The 11716-nt window shown below is 36.9% G+C and overlaps 1 long non-coding RNA gene across 1 annotated transcript; it reads left to right on the top strand.

Annotated features, from left to right (window-relative positions):
• On the top strand, nt 10230-10715 carry LOC109844402. The gene is made up of 3 exons (XR_002248022.1): nt 10230-10272; nt 10351-10438; nt 10523-10715. It is a non-coding gene; the product is annotated as an uncharacterized LOC109844402 (long non-coding RNA).

Below are 11716 nucleotides of genomic sequence, written 5' to 3' on the forward strand. Positions count from 1 at the left end.
AGGGTATAAATTTGTAATAAAAAGTGATTATCAAATACCCCGTATATTTATTCATATAAAATAGATAATGAGGGTATAAATTTGTAATAAAAAGTGATTATCAAATACCCCCACACCTAAACTTTTGCTAGTCCTCTAGCAAAGAAAATAAAAAGAAAATCCTAACTCACTTTCGCAGGAATCGCGGTTGTATTTAGCACATACAACAAGCCTTTAAACCCCTAGGTTACCCTAGTGGACGAGTTGTAGTCTCGTGAGGGTTTGCAGTGAATATACCCACAAAATTCGGTCAACTTGCCAAATTAAAGAAGTCAGTAAATAACTAAATTCACTTGATAACTTTTAGATAATCTAATTGGAGCCAGTTATCACTCAAGAAAACATTTTTATATATAACTCTAAGGTATATTTTCAAGAAAATCTTCTCATTGTAGCAATACGAAACCAAGCCAAACTTAGAAATTTAATTTAAAAGTTTTGAAAAGAACATGCTAACTCTTTGTTTTAAATAATTTTCAAGTTGCTTGATTTAAAATATTTTCTAAGACCATATATATAACTATAAAACATTTAAATTTTTTTTTAACTCTTTCATCCTTGGTGATTTTTTTCTACTTTAACGGGCTTTCTAAGTGACCTTTTAACGAGTTTTGGGTCAATGGATCCCAACCCAATTGGGCTTAGGTCATTAAGTATGGAAATTCTCCTTGGGCTTAATTACTCGGTCAGCTTAGGCTTTATAAGATAGAATCACCTTGAATTCAAGAGTTTTTTTTTTCGTTTTTGGTGCCCATTTTTCGCACTCTTCTTTTTCTTTTTTTTTTCTTTTTTTTTTGTATATATATTTTGAAAATATGTAAATCAAGACACTTTGAAAAATTATTTTCAACTCTAAGTTAGGCATGCAAAAATTTCATTATTTTAAATAAAAGTCCAAGTTAAGGCTTAAGTAAAGTATACTACTTTGAAAATCATTTCTTAAGAAATTTATTTAGAGTTATCATAAAAGGTGAACTTAAGTAAATAACTAATTAGGGATTAGAAAATTTCAAATTTATCAAATAAATCAATTATTACATAACTCTATCAATTTGGCAAGTGACGATATTTTTATAAAATTTTTTTTAAGGAAAAGGAAAAAAATGACAAAAATGCACTAAAATTGTAAAATAAAGAGAAAAAAATAACTAATTCCCACCCCACACCTAAATTTTGCATTGTCCTCAATGCAAACTCTATGATGCATAAAGTAAAACAAATAAGAAGTGAAGCACTTACATTTGGTTCGCTGATAAAAATCTGCAATTACCTTTGGTCTGAGGAGGAGGAAATCAAACATTTATTCTTCTTTCTTTTTTTCTTTTTTTTTCTCTTTTTTTTGTTTTTTTGTTTTGTTTTTGTTTTTTTTTTGTTTTTTTTTAAAACTGAACAAGAAACTCTCACATGAGAGAAGAATAAATTCTTTTTATTATTCTGAAATAAACAAAATAAACAATGTAGAATAAAATATTCAACATGAAGAGTTCCTGTTCTACATTAAATCCTACCTTACTGTTGAAAATTCTTCCCCGGATTATTATTCTCAAGGACCTGATCTGCTTCTTCTAAAAATTCTAACTCTTCATCAAAAATTTCCTCAAAACTCAAATCAGACTCTTCTTCTTCTTCTTCTTCTTCTTCTTCTTCTTCTTCTTCTTCTTCTTCTTCTTCTTCTTCTTCTTCTTCTTCTTCTTCTTCTTCTTCTTCTTCTTCTTCTTCTTCTTCTTCTTCTTCTTCTTCTTCTTCTTCTTCTTCTTCTTCTTCTTCTTCTTCTTCTTCTTCTTCTTCTTCTTCTTCTTCTTCTTCTTCTGATCTTTCCTGAATGTAGTTTATTTCTAGAGGCTGATTATTTGGTTGGTCCCCTGGATTAAAAATGTTGAGATCAGCAGTCAAATTCCCAAAGGACAGCTTCATTTGACCAGTTCTACAGTTGATGAGAGCATTAGAAGTGGCTAAGAACGGTCGTCCTAAGATGACAGGTGTCTGTCCTTTGGGATTGGAAACAGGCTGTGTTTCCAAGACTACAAAATCTACTGGAAAAATAAAATCTCCAACCTTAATCAGAACATCCTCTAACTCACCCATAGGGACCTTAACAGATCTATCAGCCAACTGTAAGGTGCATTTGGTTGGGTTCAGTACACCTAGACCCAATTGCTGATAGACTGAATATGGAAGCAAATTGACACTGGCCCCTAAGTCTAAAAGCGCCTTATCAATGTGAGTATTACCAATGATACATGAAATGATGGGGGAACCTGGATCTTTACGTTTCAAAGGTATGGGATTTGATAGCATTTCACTGATATTGGCGGCTAAAAAGACTTTCTTTGGAACATTTATTCTCCTCTTCTTAGTGCATAATTCTTTTAAAAATTTAGCATAAGATGGAATTTGTTCAATTACATCTAAGAGAGGAATATTGACCTTAACCTGCTTGAATGTTTCTAGGATCTTCTCCTCCTGAGGAGAGTGTTTTCTAGACCTGAGTCTATCTGGAAAGGGAGCAACCGGTCTAAATCTATCAAAAGCAGGCTCAGGTTCGGGTTCAGGTTCTTGGTCATCTGAGGGGAGTGATTGTTGAATAGACTCATCAGAAGGAGAAGAAAAAGGATTTTGTATTGGATCAAAAGTTTGACTTGGAGGAGTTCTTACTTGATTATCGACCTGTCTACCTGACCGAAGTGAATGGATTGCATTCACTTGAGCTTCATAGGATGAGCTGCATCTTGTGTTATTAGGGTTAACCACAGGTTGACTCGGAAATTTTCCTTTCTCTCTTTCACTCACGGCACTAGCTAGTTGACCAAGTTGGGATTCTAATCTAGCTATAGCTTGAGTGTTGGAGTTGAGCATTTGTTCGGTTGATTACATGAAGGAATTCAGCGTGCTAGACGTTTGAGTCAACATATTCGTGGTTTGAGTAGAGGCCTTAATTATGGTTTCTAAACCCCTTTCCAAGACATTGAGACGTTTATCCTGATATGGATTGTGAGGAGTCTGAATTACAGCTTGATGAAGAGGAGGCTGATTTTGATACGGCAGATTGGGTTGGAGTCTGAATTACAGCTTGATGAAGAGGAGGCTGATTTTGATACGGCAGATTGGGTTGTTGAAATTGTGGATGAGAATTGAAAGAAACTGTGTTTCCCCTAGGAAAATGTTGGGTTGAAGCGGGAGTGAAGTGTTGAGTTCCGGGAGAATTTCCTTGATTCCATGCAAAGTTGGGATGATTTCTCCAACCTGGATTGTAGGTTGGAGAAAATGGATCATTTCTAGGGTGCTGGAATGTAGCGTTCATCTGTCCTAATGCATTGTTGTTTCCTTCCTCTGAAACGTGGGTAGGAGACTGATAATTATGACATCCTGAGGTAGAAACATGATTGATTTGAGCTGGAGCTCGTTCCTTAATTTCTAAAGCTTCTAACCTTCGCAGAATTGTCGCCATCTTCGCTTCAGAAGCAATGTTTGACTCCAAAGAAAGACCACTAGACTTAGAGTGGGGAACTGATGAAACCCTGTCATCGCACTGTTCCCATTGCATTGTTTTTTCAGAAAGACTCTCCAAAAACTCCCAAGCTTCATCAGCATTTTTCCTCATAAAATCCCCGTGGCACATTGATTCTAAGGAAGTTTTTGCAAAATAATCTAATCACTCATAAATTATTTAGCACAATCGCCATTTCTCTAAACCGTGATGAGGACATTGGATGAGAAGATCTTTAAATCGGTCAAAATACTTCCAAAAAGGTTCTCCCGTGATAATTTTAAAGTTTTGGATGCTGTTCCTAAGCTTTACCGTTTTATGAATAGAGAAAATTTCTTAAGAAAAACGGTGACAAATTCATCCCAAGTTGAGATGGAATTTGTTGGTAAGCTGTACAGCCATTTTTTAGCTTTATCCTTAAGAGCAAATAGAATAAATCTAAGCTTAATCGCATCTTCGGTTAATTCTCTCATTTTAATCATAATACACACTTCCTCAAATTCCGAAATAAAAATATATGCATCTTCTGTTTCATTACCAAAATGTATTCCATTTGTTTCGGGGAGCCTAATGCATGAGGGGATTGCATTCCTAATGGGATAGCACATATTATGAAGAACGGGTGGATTAGGATGCTTCATTTCTATGATTGGTTCAAAGCGAATTAATCGACGTGTATTATCTCTAATCCACTGTTGCATACACCAAAATATTTCTTTTTATTTTTTTATTTTTTTAAAAGAAAAGAAAGAAAATTAGTTTTTTTTATGAGAAGATAAAGAAAAAAATCCTAACTAAAACAAATCAAAACAATCACTTTTCAATCACTTTAATTATAGGGTTAAGCCTAACTCAACTAGACTAGCTCCTAACCAAAAACTCCTACAGTGAAAAGATCAAAGTTTTACCCAGGTAGTTAGCCAGGTAAGGATAGTACTAGAGGGTGATCAAAGATCAATTAAGTACCTCTTTCCTTGCGGAGCGCTTTACGCAACCCCTAAACCTTGCCTTAGACACCAACTAATCTGAGAAAACTTAAATCGGTTCACTTAAGGATTTCTTGTTCCTTATTGAGCTCAAATCCTTAGGGGCCAACGTCTAATGATTTTTATTAGGCTTGTGTAGTGTAGTGAGGAATTAGTGATTTTTGGGCTAAGGAAAGGGTGATGAAATCCCTCACCTTATCTTGATTATGGGGTTTTATCCTTAAAAATATTTTTAAGTGTGTATCAAATCAAGATGCTCAAATCACTTGGTGAATTCCTACACTATATGAAATGCAACCCTATGAATTAAAAGCAACTAAAAAGGATGGAAAAGAAAAATCTTTTTTTTTAATTAGGGTTAACAATCAAACAAATGAGAAGGGGGGATTTGTTTGAATTTATTATCTTGTTAGTAAATGTCAAAGTGGAGGATGAATTTTATTATGGTCAACAAAAAATAAAATCTTTTTTTAGTACCCTAATTGTCTCTAATTGTGAAGAAGTATGCTAAAGCTGATGGACTTATTACAAAAACTAGTAAAGACCGACTTACCTGAAAGCAAAAATCCTTCGGAATCTACGCTCTCCAATCCGCGATCTTCAAGCCTCCAAGCCGTTTCCTTTTCACAAACAATACAACACAAGTTTAAAAGACCAAAATTAATTTTAAACCCCACTTTAAGCACCTTCCCCGGCAACGGCCCAAAAACTTGATGCGGTCTATTAAACAATGTACCAAAAACGGTTGCAACGCTGCCACAACCCGTTCAAAGTTATAGTATTTAAGATATCGATCCCGACGAGAAGGTGTTTTCGCCGAGGAAAAATATAAATTGGTTCTTAGGTGTGTGCGTGACAAAGTAAGATTGGATGAGTGCGAATGTGCATTGTGAAGAGATTGACGAGAGTGAAATGAAAATGGTGGTGAATGAGGCTGCAAAAGTAGAGTGAAGTGAGATGGATTGTGAAAAAAGAATAAGTAGAGAAGGAAAAAAAAATAAAATCAAGAAACAAATAAAAATCAAGAAATGAAGAACAAAATCTAAAAAAAAGAAAATACAAGAAATTAAAATGCCGTTTGGATTCAATTATATGATAGAAGATATATCTAAAATTGAACCAACTTCTTAGAAAATGTGATTCCTAGAGGGTTCTAGGCCTAAAGCGCCCGAGATTGCAAACAAAATAAACATAAACAAAAAGAAAAACACAACCGCAAGAGGGCAGGGGGCCGGGGCGGGGGGGGGGGGGGTGGCTGAGGGGGGGGGGGGAGGGCTGGGGCGGGGTGCGGTTCTAGCCTCAAGGTGAATAGTGTAAGAATTAAAATCTAACTACAAAATAACATTATAAAATCTAAACTACAAAATAAATTGCCAAAATAGAAGAAAATAAATCTACTCTATAAGCATGAAATAAATCTAAGGCAAGAGGGTTCTAGCCTCTTGGCTATTTAAAAAGAAAAATAAAATCTAATTACAAGCATGAAAATAAATCTAACTAATAAGCAATAAAAGGGAAATAAAAGAGAAAAAGGAAAGAAATGCAAACCTCTAAATAATTCTTCATCTCCATCTTCATCATCCAACAAAGAAGAGAAAAATTTAAAGTGGTAAAAAAATTATTATTATTAATTGTAACAAAAGTTACAATTTTGGAAGACCTTCTCAATTAAGAGTAGCCCTCCTCTCCAAAAGGAGTTACAAAAATTTTCACACCTCTAACCCCTCACTCTCTACCCCTATTTATAGTAATCTTCAATAAATATGAGCCATTAGATTTGTCTTGAGCTCCAAGCAACAATCTCCACATTTGAATTTGCTTTTTGTTCTTCTCTAGCCCAAACATAAGAGGCCCATATGATTTTCAAAATTAAATGAAAATTTGGTCCAATGGAGATCTGCAGCAAAGAAACAAGTCCGGCCCTTTATTTGATTTTCAAAAATTAATTCTGCAAAAGTCCGGTCCTCATTTACAAGTCCGGCCCTATTGGCTTCATTTGATCTTCCAAAATTAAAAGCCAATTCAGCAGTCCAAAGTCATCAATCAAGTCCGGTCTCCTATGCATTTGTTTGAGAAAAAATGAAGTCTGGTCTCCTATGCTTTTGTTTGAGAAAAAATGAAGTCCGGTCCATATGATTCTGCTGCAGCAATGCTTGTCCGGCCTATGGAAATCTTCATTTGATTTTTAGCAAGTCCTTGCCCCATCCAACTCTGAAGCACAGTCCGATCATTCAAAAGAAAATCAAAATGCAATTTCATAGTCCATTTGATTTTCAGCCCATTCACTTCATTTGATTTTCAATTGATTTTTGGCCCATTCAAACTCTGCAGCACAACTCCGGTTTCCATTTGATTTTGAAAAATCAAATGCCAACTTGCCAAGTCCGCAGCACTCACATTCCCATTTCATTTGATTTTCAAGATTAACTCTTTGCATCCAAGTCCGGTTCATTCTAATTATTTGCATCCAAGTCCGGTCCTTGGTGTAATTTTTCTTAATGGGCTTTGGGCCTTCTAAAATTCAAATATTCACTTGTGAAACAATAAAAGGAGGAGCTGCCATGGACATTTGGGACATTTAGGCTTTTGGGCTTTTAAATTCAAATTTCCAATTGGCTTCATTTCTTCATTTAATCTACGGGTTTTTGTTGAGAGATGGGAGTTTGAGATTTATTCTTTATTAACCTGCAATTAAAGATAAAAACAATTATTAGTAGTATATTTATTCATATAAAATAGATAATGAGGGTATAAATTTGTAATAAAAAGTGATTATCACCTAGCCTTCGACTTCGACCCCCGCCATTTGCAGTCGCCGCCTACCCCTAGCCATCCGACCTCGTCGCGCCGCCGACACCATCGACCCCCACCGAACCCCCATCATCAGGTGTGTTTTTCTTTTTAGTTTTGCTGTTAATTTTTGAGAGAGATATTCATCAAATTTTGTTAGAATTGGGTGAATAATGTCCTTGGTTGCTAAATGCCGCCGTGAGAAAATCATCAAATGGGCAATTTGTAATATGTAGATATTGCGGACTTCATACATGTTGCAACCTGTCGGTGGATGTCGATGATTATTCTGCATCTTCTTCTTATATATGTAAGCTAATTATGCCTGAAGTTAGAGCTGAACTTGATTTGAATGCAGGCCAGATATTTCAGAGGGTATATGACATGCGGGGGATTAAGATATCTAAATATAAGGCATATGATGCAAGGCGGAAAGCGTTGTCTAAAATTTTTGGAGATTGGGAAAAATCATATGAATTACTTCCACAGTATCTTGAAGCTATCAAACGAAATAATCCGGGTACTAAATACGAAATATTTTCCGAAGAGATTGCACCGGGTATGGAGAGGTTCACTCGCGTGTTTTGGGCATTTGGTCCTGCTATTAAGGGCTTCGCTTTTTGTCGTCCGCTATTGAACATTGATGGTACACATTTATATGGAAAGTACAAAGGCGTGCTTCTTGTAGCTACCAGTGTAGATGCAAATGGCGGGTTATTTCCTCTAGCATTTGCAGTCGTGGAGGTGGAGGATACGTCTAGTTGGAAGTGGTTTTTTGAACTTATATACAAGTGGATTCCAAGTGTCCGTGCGCCAAGAATAATTACCTTTATTTCGGATAGGATGAAAGGAATTATAAGGGCGTTACATGAGGGTTTTAGTGCACCACATCACCATCGATATTGTTTAAGGCATATAAAAGATAATTTCAATAAAAAACACGGTGAGATTAATTTGCAAAATCTTTTGTGGCAAGCCGGGTGTGCAACCGACACATTAGTGGTGAGATTAATTTGCAAAATCTTTTGTGGCAAGCCGGGTGTGCAACCGACACATTAGTGTATGACCATTACAGGGAGAAAATCAAGTCTTTGTCATTAGATGCACATAATTGGATTGAAAATAACTTGAAGCCCCAATTCGAGCATCAGTGAGCATTATGTAAGGATGAGGGTGTGCGGTTTTGCATGATGACGACTAATTGCTCCGAGAGCTTTAACGACGTTCTTAAAGGAGCACGTGCTATGCCAATACAATCTTTGGTTGTGAGAACATTCTATAGACTAAACGCATACTTCAACAAAAGGCGTGGTGATGGCATAGACTGGACAACACGTTACACACCAAAAAATGAGTCCATTTTGCATAGAAGAATTGAGGCAGCAAGATCATGTCAAATTACTGTATTCAACGACAACGAATGGCAGGTACAAGATTGTGACGGTATCTACACCGTTAAACTATTTGATGTTGATTGCACTTGCACATGTAACATACCACAACTCCAAAAAATACCCTGTGCACATGTGCTTGCGGCTTCTTCTAATCAGCCGGGAGGTGCTAGAATTCCCAGAAATCAGTATTGCTCGTCTTGGTATTCAACAACTCACTATCAAAAGACATATAGTGGGAGTTTTCATCCACCTGATGATAGTCGGTGTTGGCCTGAATATAATGGACCACGTATAATTCCACCTCAGTACCGGAGACAAGCAGGTCGACCACGATCTGTGCGAATTAGGGGAACCATGGATCAAGGGCGAGAAGGAGTGGTCAAGCATAAAAAATATAGTCTTTGCAAACAACCGGGACATACTCGACCTCGTTGTCCATCTAGACACAATAGATAGCAACTAATTGGTAATTTATATCATTTTTTTATTTTTATATACTTTAATAAAGAAACTGAATTACTATATGATTGATTATTGACATGTGTATAATTGTATGTGCAGGTTTGTACACCATGGATCCTGGGCCGGTTAGTGATGAGGTCTTATATGACCAGGCTCAGCATCGTTCACATATTATATCCTGTACAGAGGTAATTCAGTTACTTTATAATTGCAATATTTGCATTTACATAATATTGCATTCTTATACTATCATTTGCTGTACAGAGAGGAGGGAGTATCGTTATGGTTGATCATAGCCTCAGCCATAGCCGTTGGCGGTTAGAGGATGAGCATATCATATCAGCTGTGGGACGGGTCGGCTTCTTGACTTGTTCAAAGCTTCGTTGGATAAAGCTCGATTGGCCCCTACTAACCGCGTTGATGGATAGATGGAGACCTGAGACCAATACTTTCCACTTCCAGATGGGCGAGGCTACCATTAATCTACAAGATGTAGCCGTGATACTTGGTCTCCGTATAGATGGTCCGTGCATTACCGGCACTGATAGTGATGTATGGCCTCAAAGATGTGAGGAGTTGTTAGGTGTAGCTCCAGAGCCTATGCCTCGAGGAAATATTAAGTTGAAGTGGTTGAGAGAGATCTTCTCAGTACCGTTGCCTGTTGATGCCCCACAAATTTTGGTTGACCAACATGCACGTGCATACATTATGCACATGATTGGTACTATATTATTTCCAGATTCAAGTAAAGATAAAGTGCATGCGAGGTATGTGTATTTATAATATGAATCTGTATTTCATTGAATTAGCTTATTTTAATAAATTGGAATATTGTGAATATGCTAGGTGGTTACCACTCCTCGAGGACTTGGACGTATGTGGTACAAAATCGTGGGGTAGTGCCGTTTTGGCGTATTTATATAGAGAGATGTCAAAAGTGGCACTTATGCAAAACAGTGAGCTTAAAGGGTGTGTCAAAAGTGGCACTTATGCAAAACAGTGAGCTTAAAGGGTGTCTAAGCTTATTGCAAGTATGGGCATGAGAGAGACTTCATTTGAAGCCGAGGCTATGCACGCATTTACAATTAGATGGACAAATTCCACTGGGATGCAGGTATTGTATTTTTTATGTAGCGAATATAACTGTAGTTATCATTGTGGTACTAAATGTATGACAAATATTTTTTTGTAGATGGAATGTCGAAAAATGCTATGACGAGACCCCGGCTAGACAATTGGATTTCTACCGGAATGAGCTTGACCGTATGAAGATTTTTCAGGTAATTCTCACCGAAAAACATGCGTTTTTTCTTCTACATACTGAAAACCCAATTCTGATATGCAACTGCAATAAATTATTGTAGATGGAATGGGAGCCCTACACCCAATTTCTACCTCAGCTACCCCCAATATGCACAGAATACCAAGTTGTATGGAGAGCTAGAGTTCCTCTTATATGTTTGGAGATAGTAGAAATGCATGTACCGGACCGCGTGCTTCGACAATATGGTCGTGCACAACATGTTCCGCAATTTGTTGAAAAGATAGAGAGGAAAGCAAAGAAAGGAGGCCAACAAATAAACTGGATGATCGTGCATCAAGCTTTTATACACAGATGGAATGATAGGCATTTTTGTATTGCCAACCAAATTGAACCAACTCCTCGGGAATCAGATTACTACACTTGGTATTAGGGCATAACCCGAAGATGGATACTTCATTCGACCACAATACCGGTTGAGTCGCAAAGAGGATATGTGCCCCGGGGTATAGATGAGAGAGAATTAGTAAGTATTTTCATATTTTGATTTAAGTCTATTTTTATTGGTACTTTATGTGTTGAAAAATTTGCAGGTATCAGCAATAGATGAAGTTCAAACTCTTGCAAATCGTGACTTGGAATTGGCTCGAGCAGGTACGATAAAATTAAATCTCAAATTTACATTATGTAATATCAAATTTAATATGAAATTTTGTTTTTGAACTTTCTATCGTAGGTAGAAATCCCGAAGCACATGAACATGTATCAATATATCAGGCTATAATGCAGAGGCTTCAACAAGCCTTACACCGAACTCACGAAGATCGTCATGATGGACGGGAGGTATCGCCATTCGTATATACACGACAACAGCGACATAGTCGAGGACGACGCAGGAATAACGATGAAGCTGGACCTTCCCAACCTGTCGACGATGGAGCTGGACCGTCACAACCACAAACGCAACCGGATCACGAACTCGTCGAAGGGCGGTATGGAGGAAGACGAAGACAAAGGAGGAGGAGGAGAGTTCTTGGATGTATGTAAACTACAGGTTATATACTATTTAGGGATGTGATTTTTGGATTTGTAGTCGATAATATCGTGTGATATGTTTGATTAGTGGGAGTTTGTGGTGTTATTATGTTGGATTTGTTATTATGTTGGATTTGTTTGTTAGTGGGAGTTTGTGGTGTGATGTGATTAGTTTGATTTGAAATGAGTATGCGGTGAAATCAGTATGTAATTTGTTAGTGGGAGTTTGTGTGGATGTATGCACAGGGACTACATGAAATGC

This window comes from Asparagus officinalis, chromosome 1 (genome assembly GCF_001876935.1).
Source record: "Asparagus officinalis chromosome 1, Aspof.V1, whole genome shotgun sequence".
Lineage (NCBI taxonomy): Eukaryota > Viridiplantae > Streptophyta > Magnoliopsida > Asparagales > Asparagaceae > Asparagus > Asparagus officinalis.